Here is a 17,792-nt window from a genome sequence, read left to right on the forward strand (position 1 = left end):
AAGTCTTGAAGATATGCAGATGGCCAAGAGGTATATGAAAAGAGGTTCATCATCACTCACTATCAAGTAAATACAAATCAAAATCCCCAGAAGTTTTCATTTTATACCTATCAGAATGGCTAAAATCAACAATACAAGAAATAACAAACATTGGCAAGATGTAGAGACAAAAGAACCCTCTTGTACTGTTTGTGTGAATGCAAACTGGTACAGCCACTGTAGAAAACAGTATGGAAGTTCCTTGAAAAGTTAAAAATAGAACTATCCTGTGATCCAGCAGTTGTACTACTGGGTATTTACCCAAAGGATACAAAGTCAGTAATTCAAAGGGATAAGTCTACCCCATGTTTATAGGAATGTTATTTACTATTTCCAAGATATGGAACCAGCCCAAGACAGAGGAAGACAAATACTATATGATTTCATTCATATATGGAATTTAAGAAACAAAACAAAGGGGGGAAAACAGAGAGAGAGAGAGAGAGGGAGAAACCAAGAAACAGACACTTAACTATAGAGAAAAAACATGGTTACCAGAGGGGAGGTGGGTGGACCAATGGGTTAAATAAGGATAGCATTAAGGAAGGCACTTGTGGGTATTATAAGGAATTATTGATTCACTGTGTTGTTCACCTGAAACTAATATAATACTGTATGTTAACTAACAGGAATTAAAATAAAAAGTTTAAAAAAAAAAGATAAAGGACACAACCTAAAAATATTAGGAATGAAGGGGTGGCTCGAGTCAGTTAAGCCTCTGCCTTTAGCTCAGGTCATGATCTCAGGATCCTGGGATAGAGCCCTGTGTCCCTGCTTAGCAGGGAGTCTCTTTCTCCCTCTCTCTCTGCCCCTCCCCACTCATGCTCTCTCTAGTTCTTTCGCTCTCTCTCAAATAAATAGAATCTTAAAATATTTACTAGGAATGAGGAACAAAATAAAATATGTAGCAGATATTTTTAAAATATTCCAAGCAACCTTATGACAAAGAGTGTTAAAATGCATATAAAATAGACAAATCTCTAGAAAAATGTAATTACCAATCTAAAATAGGAATCTGTATAGTTAATATGGCAAAAAATAGAACATGTATGATCATGTAGCAATAAAAGAAATCCAATCACTAGGTCAAAAAGTCTTATAAAGGAAACTCTAGACCCATATAGTTTTATGAATCCTACCAAACAGTCAAGGAAATTTTGATCATTCATATGTTTTCAGGAAGTATAAAAAAGGGAACATTCTCCAATTTCATCAGCTTGATACCAAAATCAAAAAAGAACGCAAAAAAAAGGGGGGTGGGGTATAGCCTATATCGCCCTCCTAATTAAAGAATCATTCCTAGGGGTATATGTTTATAAAAAATAAAAAATTATATTAAAAAAAAAAAAGAAAAAAAAAAAAAAAAAGAATCATTCCTAAATGAGGTATTAGCAAATTTCACCCTACAATGTATTATTAAGGTTGATAAATCAAGTCAGAGTTGATTTTATTATAGGAATTGCAAGTTCATTTAATATTAGAATATCTAATTATCTGTATTAAAATTTCAATGTAGAAAAACTCCATTATCACAATAGATTTCAAAAAGCATTGTATAACATTTAACAATCATTTTTGATAAAAGCTGTTAGTAAACTAAGAATGGAAAAGAACTTCCATAATTTTATAAATGATATGTACACATGTCCACAAAAATACACAAAATACAGCAAGTATCCTACTTAATGGTGATAGATCAGAAACAGGAAAGGATGTTCATTACTGGCTCTTCTCAGCATGGTCCTAGAGGTCCTAGTCACTACAGTCTGGCCGGAAAAAGAAATAAAATGTATCAGGATGGAAAGAAAGAAATAAAACTGTTATAATTTGCAACTGATTGTCACTATTGAAAACAACAAAATCTATATACAAAATTGTTAATAAGGTTCTAGCTGGAAATCATTATTAAAAAATCAGTTGCATCTCTGTATACTGGCAACAAACAGATAAAACCCTTGAGGAAAAAGAAAGATCAAAGATCAAAGAAAGACCTACAATCTGTAGACATTTAATCTGTGACAGTGATGGCAGTGCAGATGAGTCGAGAAATTAGGAATTTTCCATAAAAGGCACTAGAAAAGCTGAATAAGAAAAAATGTGAAAATGGACCTTTACCTGACATCAGATGAAAAATAATAGAAATAAATCCGGGTGTGTTAAAGACCTAAATATAAAAAGCAAAATTATAAACAATTTAGAAGATAATACAGAAGATGGTATTCATGATCTCGGACAGGGAAGAATTTCTTAAACAAGATTCAGAAAAGCACTAACTGTAAAAGAAAAGATTGAGAAATTTAGCTACATTGAAACTAAGAATTTCTCTATCAAAACACAGCATCAGTGAATCTACAATTATCTCAGAATGTAATATTTTTTGCTGAGTTAACACATTATAATCAGAGAAGGAGAAAAATCCTAAGAGAATCTTAACTCTGGGAAACAAACTAAGGGCTGCTGGAGGGGAGGGGTGTAGGGGGATGGGGTAATTGGGTGATGGGCATTAAGGAGGGCACATGTTGTAATGAGCACTGGGTGTTAAATGCAACTGATGAATCACTGAACTCTACCTCTGAAACTAATAATACAGTATATGTTAATTAAGTGAATTCAAATAAAATAAAAACACATTACCAAGATAAAGATGAGCAAAAACCTATGGAAAGTTATCTACTTACATAAAACTGACAATAGGTTAGTATGCAGAATACGTAAGGTATTCCTACAATTTACTTAGAAAAAGCCAGAAAATGAAAAATTTAAAAAGTGATCAAAGGATTTAAGTCTTGAATAACCTCAATCTGGAAACATCTCAAGTATCAGTGAGAAGTAGAATAGATAAATTATGGTACAGTAGAATGTTTTAGGGAAATTAACAAATGAACCACAACCTATGTATAATTTGTAAAGATTAAAAAAAGATGTTACATAAAAATCATAGAAGTTATAGAAAACATCATAGAAGTTATAGAAGAATACATAAGCAAACAAACAATTATTAGTATCAGACCAGGTATTTTACAATTATTCATTTACTTAATTCAACTACAATTCAATGATGTAACTGCTATTACTACCTTCAGTTTACAGATGCAGAAACTGATTTATAGAAGGATTAAGTCACTGCCCAGGATCACATAATGGGGAGGGAGCTAATTTGAAACCAGACAATTTGCCTCCAGGGTCTGGAATATAATTCCATTCATATAAATTTCAAAAGCAGGTACAGCTAAGCAACATTATTATTTAATAATATATGTATATTTGGCTATATATATGGCAAAAACTAGTATAAAATATACAACAAAACAAAACAGCACAAAACTCACAATTACCTGTTGTAGGGGAGGGAAGGGAAAGCCACCTTAGAGGGAAATAGAAGAATTCAAAGAAATTGGCAATGCTCTCTTTCTTAAGAGAGCATCTGGGAGGTGTGTATATAGATGTTAATTTTATTGTTGATATTGTTATTCTCTGGTGTATATATCCATTACATGCAGTCTTTCTTGGTGTACTATATTCCTGCATTAAAAAAAAACAAAACAAAACAAAACAAAAAACGTTAAAAGAGAGAAGCCAGCCTCTGAATCCTGAACAGAGGAACAGTCCCTGCAGGGGAAGAGAAACCTGTGCTTGAGTTTTCTGTGATCTGCATGTGTGCCAGAGAAGGTTGTTGGGCTGGATCCTCCTGAAAGTATCCTACCCTACAGACGCCCAAGGTGAGGGTATGTGGCTTCATGGGAAAAGCCAGGGCCTGCCTGGGAGAGCATAGTGTGAGTGGGGGCTCTGTCTGGGGAGTTGGGAGGGAGAGAGGTGCCCAGAGAGCTCACCAAGGTGGCCCAAAAGAGAAGAGCCAGCACCGAAGTTATGTTCCAGACAAGTTATGTTCCAGACGGTAACTTCACCATGAAAGCAGACGTGAAGAGGTAGCAGGAGAAGGGAGGACAGGGTGGAGGAACAAGTTAGAAGAGTGAAGGGAGAGCAGATAAGCTTTGAACTGGGTAAAATTAAACCCTTGATGTTAGACTGGCCTGTAGTCTCTGTGACCTACAAGTGAGGCTTTGTGGTAATTTATGAAAGTGACAGGGAGAAGTTAAGGGACTCTGCCTGAGATAGTGTCCAAAAAAGGAAGATTTTGCTGAGCTTGTTTGAAGCCCAGTGGGGAGAACAAGTGAAGATGTTTGCACTTTACCAAGTTCAATAAACTAATTTGGATTATATAGTGACACTTTAAGGCATTGGTTTAAATTATACATGTCTGCTTATATGCAGACTTTTTTTTCCCTGATAAATATAGTACCATACTGTAAATGTATTTTCTCTTTCCTTTTATTTTCTTAATAACATTTTCTTTTGTCTAGCTTACTTTGTTGTAAGAATACAATATATAATACATATACAAATATGTGTTTATCAACTATTTATGTAATCAGTTTGGCTTCCAGTCAACAGTAGGCCTACTAGGAGTTGAGTTTTGGGGGAGTCAAAAGTTATACGCAGATTTTTGACTGTGTGGGGAATCAGTGCCACTAACCCTGGTATTGTTCAAAGATCAACTGAACACAAAGGTCTATTCCTTTGCCTTTTAAAAATAACTTTACTGAGATATGATTCAAATATTTTAATGTTCAGCCTTTCCACATACAATTCAGTGGCTTTTAGTATATTCACAAGGTTGTAAAGTCAGTATCACTACCTAATTTCAGAACATTTCATCACCCCAAAAGGATATCCTATACATGTTATCGGTTACTCCCCATTCCCTGCTGCCACTGGAAAAAACTAAACTACTTTCTGTATTTATGAATTTATCTGTTAACTGGGATCATGCGGCCTATGGCCACTTGTGTCTGGCCAATTTTACTTAGCATGTTGTTTTTAAGTTTCATCCTTGTTGTAACATGTGCATTACGTTCTGTCTTTCTGTATAGTATTCCATTGTATGGCTATACCATATTTTGTTTATCTTTTCATCAGCTGATAGACATTTCAGTTTCTACTTCTTCCTGCATTATGAATAATGCTACTATGAACATTCATGTACAAGGTTTTGGGTGAACTTCTACTTTCAATTCTCTTGAGTAAATATATAAGAGTGGAATTGGTGGAGTCTATGGTAAACTCTAACATTTTTTTAAAGGTATTTTTTTTTAAGATTTTATTTATTCATTCATGAGATACAGAGAAAGAGAGAAGCAGAGGCAGAGGGAGAAGAAAGCTTCCCACAGAGCAGGAAGCCCAATGCTGGACTCAGTCCTGGGGCTCTGGGATCATGATGTGAGGCGGAGGCAGATGCTCAATCAGCTGAGCCCCCCAGGTGCTCCTCTGTTTCGCATTTTGAGAAAAAACTGTTTTCAAAGTACTGCATGATTTTTCAACTTAGTCAGCAGTATATGAGGATTCCAATTCTCCAAATCCTCACTAATACTTATATGCCTTTTATTTTAACCATTCTAATGGGGTAAAAAGGAATCTCATCATGATTTTTATTTCCCTGAAGACTAAGGATGCTGAATGTTGTTTTATGTACTTATTAACCATTAAGTAATAACCATATCTTTTTTGAAGAAGTGTCTGTTTAAATCCTTTGTCCATTTTTAATTGGGCTATTGTCTTTTTATGGTTGAATTGGAAAAGTTCTTTATATATTCTAGATATAAGTGCCTTGTGCTATATAAGATTTGCATGTTTTCTCCCAATCTGTGGGTTGTCCTTTTACTTTCTTCCTGATATCCTTTGAAATACAAATTTTCTTAATTTTGAGGAAATTTGTCACTCAGTTTTTTCTTTTGTTGCTTGTGCTTTTGTCTCTACTTTTTTCAAACACAAATATAATCATATTATACCCATGATTCCTCAAATTGTTTTTTCTTATTAGTAGTTCTTGGACATCTTTCCACATTTCTCTCTCTTTCTCTCTCACTCCTCTCTCTCTCCCTCTCTCTCTCTCTCTCTCTCTCTCTCACACACACACACACACACATCTATCTATACTATGTATTATTTTATAGCAGCATTGTATCTTATTTTATGTAGGTAAATAAGTTCTCCATTGATGGACATTTAGGTTTTTACAGTTTTTCCTACTATAATCAAGCAAACTTTCTGAGACGATATCCTTATATACATGTGTTAGTATACCCACATTTTATGTTTCTAATTGTGAGAGTGTTGGGTTAACAAGTATTTCTATTTGAAATTTTGAGAGATACTACCAAATTATGTTCAATGATGTTATATGTTTTTATATATACTATCCTCTAGTAGTGTTTGAGACTAGAATACTATTCTAGTAGTGTTTGAGAATCTCTTGCATACCATAGGGTAAGCCAAAATTTTTAGCTTTACCCATCTGTTAATAAAAAATGATATTTTCTTTTGCCTTTCTTTGTGTTTGAGGTTGACTGTGTTTTATATGGTTATTAGACATTTATATTTCCTTTTGTATATACTATTCCTTTAAAACCTTTGCTCATTTTTCTAGTAGATTGTCTTTTTATTGAATTTTCAGAACACTTTTTGTGCTAAAAAAATTTTTTCTGCTATATGTGTTGCAATATTTTTCTTATTTTGCTGTTTTCTTTTGAATTTCCTTATAGACATTTTGTTGTACAAAGGTTTAAGATGCTTTTGTAGTTAAATATACTATTCTTTTTTCTTATGAACTTCAGCAAATCTTTTTTCCTTCTTTTTTCTTAATCTTCTCTAAGAATTTCTTCCTATTCAAATTTTGAAGAATCTGACATCATTGGCTCCTTTTTTTCTTGATTTAATCATAACAACCACTGCACACAATTCTTTGAAAACTTAATTATTGCCTAGAATAGTTTGTTCATATTGTTGATGTTGCTGTTGCTGTTTTAATCATTGGTAGAATAACAGTTGCTTCCTGAGGGGCTGAGAACTAACAACAGACATTTGAGCCTTTATATTCGGAGAGAACCCTTTTGTTCAGTCCAGAAGCCTTAAAGTTTCCCAGGCACCAGTCAGAAGGGGTGTTTCCCAACCCTGAGTGACACCTGAATACATGTCATCTGCAACAAAAGGAGAGTTTCAATGTGTTCAGGCAGGAGATTAGACAGAGAGTCTTTTCAGAAATGAACAGAAGTGCCTACAATTTGGAGTTCAATTCATTTAACCTGTTACCAGAAGTCTGCTAACTTTCTTTCTTGCTTTCTGTTCCAAGCCATATCTGCAACAGTTGTGACAAGAATGATTAAAGCAAACCATTGTCTGCATTCTTGATCATATATCCAAACTCCTGTAATTATTCTTACAAAAATGCATAGTTTGAATTTTGTTAATAATGACATTTTAAGTTGCATAGCAAGTTAGTGGTACTATTTTTTGGAATTTTGCTTTTAAAATTAAATAAATATGCTAGGGGCACCTGAGTGGCTCAGTGGGTTAAGCCTCTGCCTTTGGCTTGGGTCATGATCTCGGAGTCTTGGTATCAAGCCCTGCATCGGGCCCTGCTCAGCAGGGAACCTGCTTCCCCCTCTCTCTCTGCCTGCCTCTCTGCCTACTTGTGATCTCTCTCTCTCTCTCTGTCAAATAAATAAATAAAATCTTTAAAAAAATAAAAATTAAATTAAATTAATATACTAGGGTCACCTGGGTGGCTCAGTGGGTTAAGCTTCTGCCTTTGCCTCAGGTCCTGATCCCAGGGTCCTGGGATCGAGTCCAGCATCGGGAGGGAGCCTGCTTCTCCCCACCACGCCCCACCTGCCTCTCTACTTATGATCTCTCTTTCTCTGTCAAATAAATAAACAAAATCTTTAAAAATAAATAAACAAACTAAAGGCATGTAGTTATAAAAATATTCATGGCAAAAAGACTTACAAAAGAAACTGTAAGGAAACTATGCATAAAATATACAGCTGAGAACTAAATAATGAAAAACATTTTCAAAATTGTTACAGGAAATCTGTATAGAATAGAGTGGGGAAGCTGTACTGCATAACTTCTGAGCTGATGTCTTTTTTCAGTTCAAGAGAACTTTATAGAAGGAATAGGAGTAGCCTATGTAAAGGGATAGTTGAGAGCTATACACGTAAAAAGTTAACAAGGGAAACTTCAGCCCAGAAAATAACCAAAAAATACGAAGTATGTTTCTCTATATCTGTGTTTTTTTAATTTGTTTTTTTAAGATTTTATTTATTTACTTGAGAAACAGAGATCACAAGTAGGCAGAGAAGCAGGCAGAGAGAGAGGAGGAAGCAGGGACCCTGCCGAGCAGAGAGCCCGACGCGGGGCTCGATCCCAGGACCCTGGGACCATGACCTGAGCCGAAGGCAGAGGCTTTAACCCACCAAGCCACCCAGGCACCCCTCTCTGTATGTGTTTGGAAGAGAAGAAGGGTTGACTGGAGATGATAAAAAGATGTTGGTAGGTCATAGCTACATGTTGGACATAGCTGAAGAGTCTGGCAGGAAACTTGTTACCCAAAGCCTTGAGGTAGAAACCAAGATCAGAATCTGATCTGTCCGACCCAAGCTGGATGATATCTGGGAACACAAATCTGATTATGTCACACCCATGTTTAAATTTCTTTTATAATTCCTCACTGTCTAAAAAGAAACTCCAAACCCATAACAACATACTAAGAGGCCCTTCATTCTATGAACATGTTACCTTACTGTATTTGTCTCCCAACCCTAAGGAAATCTTCACCCATTCCAAATTTGCCCCATGCTCTGTCTATGCTTTTTTCTTTTATTCCTCCATATCTTTCCTGCATGGTTTGTATGTGTGTTTTCTTCATCTCAGTTAACCATCTTACAAATTCCTATTCATCAAATTCAACCATAATGGCTTCTCTTAGAAAATTTTGCTATTCCCTTAGAGATGGCATTCCTTTTCCCATTATTTTGTTACATTGTTCATAGTAATTACTCATGGATGTTCCTGTCCTGATAGTTGGAGCTATTCAAACTGAGAGACTATTTCATAATTATGTTTGTATTTGAATTGGTTTAGAATCCAAGTCCTATGATAGAAAGAGCTCTCTATTAATATTTGTAAGACTTTATTTTAAAAAATAAATACCTGAGAAATTGGATTAATTCATGAGAAGCTATATTTATAATTTGGATTCTCTAGAAGTAAGCCTCAAAGGCAGGACCTGCTATCGTTTGCCTCTTCTGGCACAATCCCTCATCATTATAAAAATCTAATTTGAAGCGATGTTATGAACAAAGTTACCCAATGGAGTTGTAATTTATAATTTATCCTTTTTTTCACAGCTTCATTGAGATGTACTAACATATAACATTGTGTAAATTTAAGGTTTACGATGTGATGATTTGATACATATGTATATTCCAAAATGTTTACCACAATAAGATTAGTTAACACATCCTTTACCTCATATAATTGCCATTTTATTGTTGTTATCATAAGAACACTAGAGCTCTGGTCTCATAGCAACTTTTTTTTTTAAGATTTTATTTATTTATTTGACAGAGAGAAACAGAGCGAGAGAGGGGCCACAAGCAGGGGGAGTTGGAGAGGGAGAAGCAGGCTCGCCACTAAGCAGGGAGCCTGATACAGGGCTTGACCCCAGAACCCCAGGATCATGACCTGGGCTGAAGGCAGATGTTTAACAACTGGGTCACCCAGGTGCCCCTCATAGCAACTTTTTTTTTTTTTTTAAGATTTTATTTATTTATTTGACAGAGAGAAATCACAAGTACACTGAGAGGCAGGCAGAGAGGGAGAGAGAAGGAAGCAGGCTCCCTGCTGAGTAGAGAGCCCGATGCGGGACTCGATCCCAGGACCCTGAGATCACGACCTGAGCCGAAGGCAGCGGCTTAACCCACTGAGCCACCCAGGCGCCATAGCAACTTTTTAAAGAGATCTCTATTATTCTTAAGATTATTGACTTGAAGGTTTATAAAATTTGTGATTATTTCTTCCAACATTGTAATGTCCAAACTATTTGAGAATATTCAATTATGGTAAAAAGACAAGTAAACAAATGGTTTGAGTAAAACTCATAAAAAACAGAAAGCATAGATAGTAAGTAAGCTATTAATTTATGACATAGAGTTTAAGTCCACAGGATGTAGGTATGCATAATGAGTAAAAAGTAGCATGTTAAACATAAGCAAACATAATTTATATGGTATATCAAGGATTAATTACTAATCTTTCACATACACCAAAGACAGATAAAAGTAATAGAAATTGTGATGGAGAAAAAGTGTTACTTAAGACAGAAAGAAGCATAAAAACCAATTTATGATCATGATGACCCCTGGATAATAATAACACAATTATGATCCCATTCTGGTCTTAAGTGTTCTCTTCTCATCCCAGGAAATACAAATAAAAACCATAGTGGCTCAAACAGGTTAATTGGCCCAAGTTTTTTGATGGACAAATGTGTATCATTGCCCGCCTGTGGGCACCTTATTCAAATCTCAACTATGGCTCTCATAATCATGTTGTGAGCCAGGAGACCTAAAACAGCAGAGAGAGACACAGGACATATGTGCTTTGCATAAGAGATTCAGATAGTGTGGTATTCTCACTCTCAATCTAAGTGTGTTAACCTAATCAATCTCTTTTTTATGGCTTCATAGTGATATCTTCAAATGATTTAAAAAACTATAATTTGGACCTATTAATTTTGTCAATAAGCATTTCTGTTCCATGGCCCCTGGGAGAGCTTGCCTTCATAGTATGCGTGGAGGCTATTGATGAAGTTCTAGAACCTAGGTGAGGTTCAGTGGGCTGAGGTCCGGAGCCGATGACCAAGAAAAAATTCTTGAGACATCTTTGGTGCAAAATGGAGGTTTATTAAAGCACGGGGACAGGACCCATGGGCAGGAAGAGCTTCTGCCACGGGTTGTGAGGGTAGTCATGTTATATACCTTGTGGTTGGGGGAAGGTGAGGGGAAGGGATGGGAGGTTTCAACAGAGTTTTCACATGTTAAGGAGGGCCTACAAGGTGCAGGGGGAGGCCTTGCCCTTATGGCTTGATCAATGTCGTCTTTAGGTCAGGCACTAACATCAATATAGTTGGGAGATTCTTGGTGGGGTGTTATGATCCTGCTATCATTTACATTCCCTTCTACCTCAGTCTCCTCCAGTTTATGGTGGGGAGGGAGACATTAGGGCTTCAGGAACTGAGAGTTATTTGCCTCTGGAAATTTGTGCTATTGATAAGGTAACCTCCCTGTTTAGGTCTCTAGGACATCTGTAGAGCAAGGGAGATTCCTGTTCTGCAGGACTGTGATCCCTGCAAGTTAACTATTTATCGTTTTATGGCAGTCAGGGGTGCCTGAGGAATGCTACACATATGGGGGGGAGCGGGTGAAGAGGGAGTGCAAGGTGCCAGCTTTTGCTCTGTCCTCAGCCAGCCTCCTGCTCCCTCATCATTATGACCACATCATCGTAATTCTCCATGTGATGAGTAAAACTATAGAATCTACTGGATCTTTTTGGAATCACATAGCTTAAGTGAAATCACTAAACAACAACAAAAAAATTGACACAGCCAAGAAAATGATCTTTTCTTTTTTTTTTTTTAAGATTTATTATTTGATAAATAGAGATCACAAGTAGGCAGAAAGCAGGCAGAGAGAGGGGGGGAAGCAGGCTCCCTGCTGAGCAGAGAGCCCGATGCGGGGCTCAATCCCAAGACCCTGGGATCAAGACCTGAGCCAAAGGCAGAGGCTTTAACCAACTGAGCCACCTAGGCACCCTGAAAATGATCTTTTCAATCAAGAACAAAACATTTATGCTAACTAAATAATCACGAAACATTAAAAAAAGTCATTGTGATTGAGGCAATAATTTTTGTTAAATATTAAGGGCTATGAGCCCTGTTGAAAACATTCAGGAGAGATGTGATAGAGTGGAATTGGTGAAACCCTAACCTCGGAGAGCAAAACGTGAACTTTATTTTTTTTAAAATTTTTTTATTTTTTTGCAAAACGTGAACTTTAATCTGGCTTCACTCAATTCTTAGATGGGCAACTTACTTGGGTTGCTTAACTTTACTGAGCTGTGGTTTCCTCATATGACAAGTGAGAAAAACAGTAACAATGACGACAAACCCAAGAAGGTATTTTATAGATATGATTAACATTTACAATCAACTGACTTACATAAAGAAGATTATCCTTGATGGCACAAAAAAATAGACACATACATCAATAGAATAGGATAGAAAGCCCAGAAAAAAACCCATAATTATAGGGTCAATTAATCTTCATCAAAAGAGGCAAGAATATGTAGTAGGAAAAAGACAAACTCTTCCACAAATGATGTGAAAACTGGACAGCTACATGCAAAAGAATAAAACAAGACCACTTTCTTATGCCATACAGAAAAATTAAATCCAAAATGGTTAAAGAACTAAATGTGAGACCTGAAACCATAAAAGTCCTAGAGGAGAGCACAGGCAGTTAATTTCTGTGAAATTGGTTATAGCAACATTTTTCTAGATATGTCGCCTAAGACAAGGGAAATAAAAGCAAAAATAAACTATTGGGACTACATCAAAATAAAAAGCTTTTGCACAGTGAAAGAAACAATCAACAAAATAAAAGACAACCTACTGGATGGGAGAAGATATTTTCAAATGATATCCAATAAAGTATTAGTATCTAAAATACGTAAAGAACTTATGCAACCCAATGCCCGAAAAACAAATACTCCAATTTAAAAATGGGCAGAAGACACATGAACAGAGGTTTCTACAAGATGATATACAGATGGCCAACAGATACAATGCTCAACATCACTCATCATCAGGGAAATGCAAATGCAATGAGATACCACCTCACACCTGTTAGGAGCTAAAGTCAACAATACAAGAAATAGCAAGTATTATGAGGGTGTGGAGAAAAAGGAACCCTCTTGCACTGTTGGTGGGAATGCAAACTGGTACAGCCACTCTGGAAAACAGTATGGATGTTCCTCAAAATATTAAAAATAGAACTAGCTGTGATCCAGTAATTACACTACTGGGTATTTACCCAGAAAATATGAAAATACTAACTTAAAAGAATACATGCACCCTTATGTTTATAGCAGCATTATTTACAATAGCCAAGATATGAAAGCAGCCCAAGTGTCTATTAAGAGATGAATGTAGGGGTGCCTGGGTGGTTCAGTGAGTTAAGCCTCTGCCTTTGGCTAAGGTCATGATCTCAGGGTCCTGGGATCAAGTCCAACATCGGGCTCTCTGCTCATCAGGGAGCCTGCTTCCCCCTCCCCCCGCCTCTCTATTTATGATCTCTCTCATTCTGATAAAATAAATAAAATCTTTTAAAAAACAGAGATGAATGTAAAGAAGAGGTGGTATATATGCATAATACTATGTGTAATACTATTCAGTCATACAAAAGAATGAAATTTTGCTATTTGCAACAAAATGGATGGAGCTAGAGAGTATAATGCTAAGCAAGTTAAGCCAGTCAGAGAAAAACCATACCATGTGATTTCACTCCTTTGTGAAATTTAATAAACAAAAGAGACAAAAGGAAAAAAGAGAGAGAGAAACCAAGAGATAGACTCTTAACTATAGAAAAAAAAATCGATGGTTACCAGAGTGGAGACAGTTGGGGGATGGGTGAAATAAGTGAAAAGAATTAAGAGTACACTTATCATGAGCACCAAGTAATGTATAGAATTGTTGAATCATTCACTATATTGTATCCTGAGGCTAATATGACATGTGTGGTAACTATACTGGAGTTAAAATTAAAAACTTATACAAAAAAAGCTAATATGACATGTATGGTAACTATACTGGAGTTAAAATTAAAAACTTATACCAAAAAAAAAAAGAAGAAGAAGAGGAAGAAGAAGAAGATTACCCCTTGACGATGTGGGTGGGCTTCACCCAATTAGTTGAAGGCCTTGAGAGTAAAGACCAAGATTTCTCTGAAAAGAAAGAATTCTGCCTCAAGACATAAAAATCCTGCCTGAATTTCTAGCCTGCTAGCTTGCCCTACAGTTTTTATTTAAGCTTGCCATCCTCCATAATTATGTATGCCAATTTTTTAATATAAATCTACCTACATCTACCTACCTACCTACCCATCCAATCTATCCAATCTATCCCTTACTGGTCTGTTTTTCTGGAGAAAAAAATTAAGTGATACATCTTTCCTGCTTCTATGCCACAGAAATAGGAAAGTAATTTGAAAACTTCAAAGTACTATGCCAATTGAAGATATCATTATCCTAGCTGTATTTCAAATATGTATTTTAAATTAATGACTGCAACTGTATCTATTATATGTTTCTGAGAGTTTTCTCTTGTAAAGGAATATTACAAATGATAGTTTGAGCAGAAGTGCTAGTTTTCAAAAGAGAAGACAGCAGGGAGCATTTGAATGATGCTTGTGAACAACTGTTTTATTTGCTTTAAAACATTTTATTTATTTATTTGAGAGAGAGGGAGAGCAGAGGGAGGTGGGGAGAAAGAGAGAGCGCATAAGCAGGGAAAGAGCCAAAGGGAGAGGGAGAAGCAGGCTCCTCTGAGCAGAAAGCCTGATGTGGGGCTTGATCCCAGGACCCTGAAATTATGACTTGAGCCAAAAGCAGATGCCCAACAGACTGAGCCAGTCAGGCACCCCTGAAAAACTGTTTTAGTTATTTCTTGAATCTTAATTTGAAAACAAAGGTAAAAGGGAGAATAGTGTCGTTCTCTATTTCTCCTCATCATTCAATATAATTGGGTAAATTATGTACTTTGATTTTAGCAGAAAGCTTGTGTTCTCAAACCTTCTAGTAAAAATGAAATTTTACATTATTCATTTAATCTAAAAATACACAGAACCTTTCCCTTTACCACCATAATCCCACATTCTCTTTTTGCCCTTTGCCCCACTATAAGACTTATCATTTTGGTTAGTGCAGCAGACAAGCAGTGATTGCACCACCTAGGTGAGTATGTCCTCAAATAAAAGCTCACCTGTGGATTCTACTATTTATTCTGCTGAGTTCACCATGAACAAGTTACTCAAATCTCTTCCACCATCAGTCAGTAATCTAGCTGATCACCCACTTAGCATTAACCAAGCAAATCATTGTGCAACATGCCTTTCCTTTTATCACTTCTCTACTTCCTGTAAGCCTCATATCAGAATTAGTCTTATTACTTTAGACACACAGTTCATTTTTAATTACAAGCAATCTTTCTTTTTCCTCAGACTTGGCTCAATGATTTTAGCTTTACTCCAAAAATTAAACCACTTTCAAAGGATAAAGTTTCACAAATAGTTAATTTTTTAAAATGCAATTCAGAATTGGATGGCTATTCCCAAATGAGCATTTCTAAAATTATTTGTAGCAGTAGCCTCAATAGATCAAGCAATTGATCTTGATGCTGTACAGAGATCATATGAAAGAAAATAACATATATTGAAATGTTCATATTCTGATAGGGTTATTTAAGAAAATTAAGCCTCTTAACCATACTTCATTATTCACTGATTTTAAAAGAATATGTATTCTTCTTGTACATCCCAGAGTCTATGGGCAGTAAGAACAGTTCATCTGTTAAACTTGTTTATGGGTGTAATTTAAAAAAAAAAAAAAAAAAAAAAGCAGGGGACTCTGGGTGGCTCAGTTGGATAAACATCATTTTTAGGCTCAGGTTATGATCTCAGTGTCCTGGGATCAATCCCCATATGGAGCCCCACATGGAGCCCCACATTGGGCTCCCTGATCAGAAGGGAATCTGATTCTCCCTCTCCCATTGTCCCCACCCCTGCTCATGAACTCTTTCCCTCTCTCTCTCTCAAATAAATAAATTAAAAAAAAAAATATTTGAAAAAGAAAGAAAACTGTGTTCAGACTAAATATTAAATACTATTCAAGTGAACTTGCACAGTTAGAGTTAAAATTCAATTTCCTCCCCTAGTCTTTATAAAACATTGATTAACTTGGAGTTATTATAAAAAAGAAATGTGTATTTACTATTTGGGGAACAATAATTTAAAAACTTTCCACAGGGACACCTGGGTAGCTTAGTGGGTTAGAGCCTCTGCTTTCGGCTCGGGTCATGATCCCAGGGTTCTGGGATCGAGCCCCCCGCATCGGGCTCTCTGCTCCGCGGGGAGCCTGCTTCCTCCTCTCTATCTCTCTGCCTGCCTCTCTGACTACTTGTGATCTCTGTATGTCAAATAAATAAATAAAATCTTTAAAAAAAAAAAAAAACTTTCCACAAATCTTTTTTTCTATCTTTGTTTTTGGTCCTTAATTTTCAATATCCTTCCATGAATTATAAAGCCTATTAGTGTCTCACCTCAAAAAAATATCATTTTTCACCATCAAACTTTTCCCATAAAGTACATTCTTCTGAGTAAAGTCTTGATATACCTTAAAAATTGTAGCAGACAGGAAGTTTTTTAATATTAATCTCTAAAAATTTTTTAGATGACTTTATTTATTTACTTACTTACTTTGATTTTTACAGTGTGATATTGGTCACCATGCAGTAATCATTTGTTTTTGATGTAGTGTTCTATGAGTCACTGTTTGCATATAATACCCAGTGCTCCATGCAATCTGTGCCCTCCTTAATACCCACCACCAGGCTCACCCATCATCCCACCCCCTTCCCTCCATTTGTTTCCCAGAGTCCATAGTCTCTAATGGTTTGTCTCCCACTCCAATTTCTCCCCCTTCATTTTTCCCTTCTCATAATGGCCTCCATGCTATTTCTTATGTTCCACAAATAAGTAATACCATATGAAAATTAACTATCTCTGTTTGACTTATTTCACTTAGCATAATCTCCTCCAGTCCCATCCATGTTGGTGTAAAGGTTATATATTCATTCTTTCTGATGGATGAGTAATATTCCATTGTGTAAACAGACCATATATTCTTTATCCATTTATTTGAGGGAGAGATAGCACTAGCGGGGCAAGAGGGGGAAGGCTAGACAGAGAAGGAGCAGAAGACTCCCCACTAATCAGGGAGCTGGACACAGGACTCAATCCCAGGACCTTGAGATAATGACCTGAACCAAAGGCAGACCCCTAGCCAACTAAGCCACTCAGGTGCCCCTAATCTCTAGAAATTTTAAAAATATTTATTCTGGCTAAATTCTAATGAGTCTTCCTTAATTGTGTTTTATTTCTTAAATGCTATAAAAACTGTTAAGATAGAGATTTTCTTCAATCTACCTCTCCATTTTGCTTTGCAGCTTTATCCTTGGTATTTTCTCCAAAGAACTCAAATACTCCAATTAAAGGTATTGAAGATAGCAACAAGAGAGTCACAAGAGGGGCTCAGCTGGTTTAACTACTGGCTCAGGTCATGATCCCAAAGTCCTGGAATTGAGTCTTGGGTTGTGCTCTCTCTCTTGTTCTCTGTCTCTTAAATAAATAAATAAATAAATAAAAATAAATAAATAAAATCAAATAAAGACAGAAACAAGAACTGTTATGCCTGGATAATTTTGTTTTTGTTTTTGTTTTGTTTGCTTTTACAAATTCCTGGAAATGTAAAGTTTCTGGATTATATATGAATTACTGTTATGTATGAATGAAGATCTCTAAGGACAGGAGCCATGTTCTTCCCTGTCCTACATTCCACCCAGTGCTCTGTAAATACCTGAATTAGAGAATGAGATGAAAGAATAGAGTATTTTATTTTTTGATCAAAGCTTGGTCTGATTCTGTATGAAGGCCTAGAATCCATTGACCATCTCCATCTTACTTGCATTGCCTATTCTATGTCATTGATAAGACATCCCCAGAGTCATAGATTGCTACCGAGTC

The 17,792-nt window shown here is 36.1% G+C and overlaps 1 long non-coding RNA gene across 1 annotated transcript in view; it reads left to right on the forward strand.

The window, feature by feature from the left end:
* Positions 1–17,448, forward strand: part of LOC309869482 — a 42,242-nt gene extending 24,794 nt beyond the window's left edge. Inside the window, exon 4 of the long non-coding RNA XR_014314200.1 lies at positions 17,216–17,448. This is a non-coding gene — a long non-coding RNA (uncharacterized lncRNA). The remainder of the gene's footprint in view (positions 1–17,215) is intronic.
* Positions 17,449–17,792: the final 344 nt, after the last annotated feature.

The sequence above is a fragment of the Mustela nivalis genome (assembly GCF_964662115.1).
Source record: "Mustela nivalis genome assembly, chromosome: 7".
In the NCBI taxonomy this organism is placed as follows: domain Eukaryota; kingdom Metazoa; phylum Chordata; class Mammalia; order Carnivora; family Mustelidae; genus Mustela; species Mustela nivalis.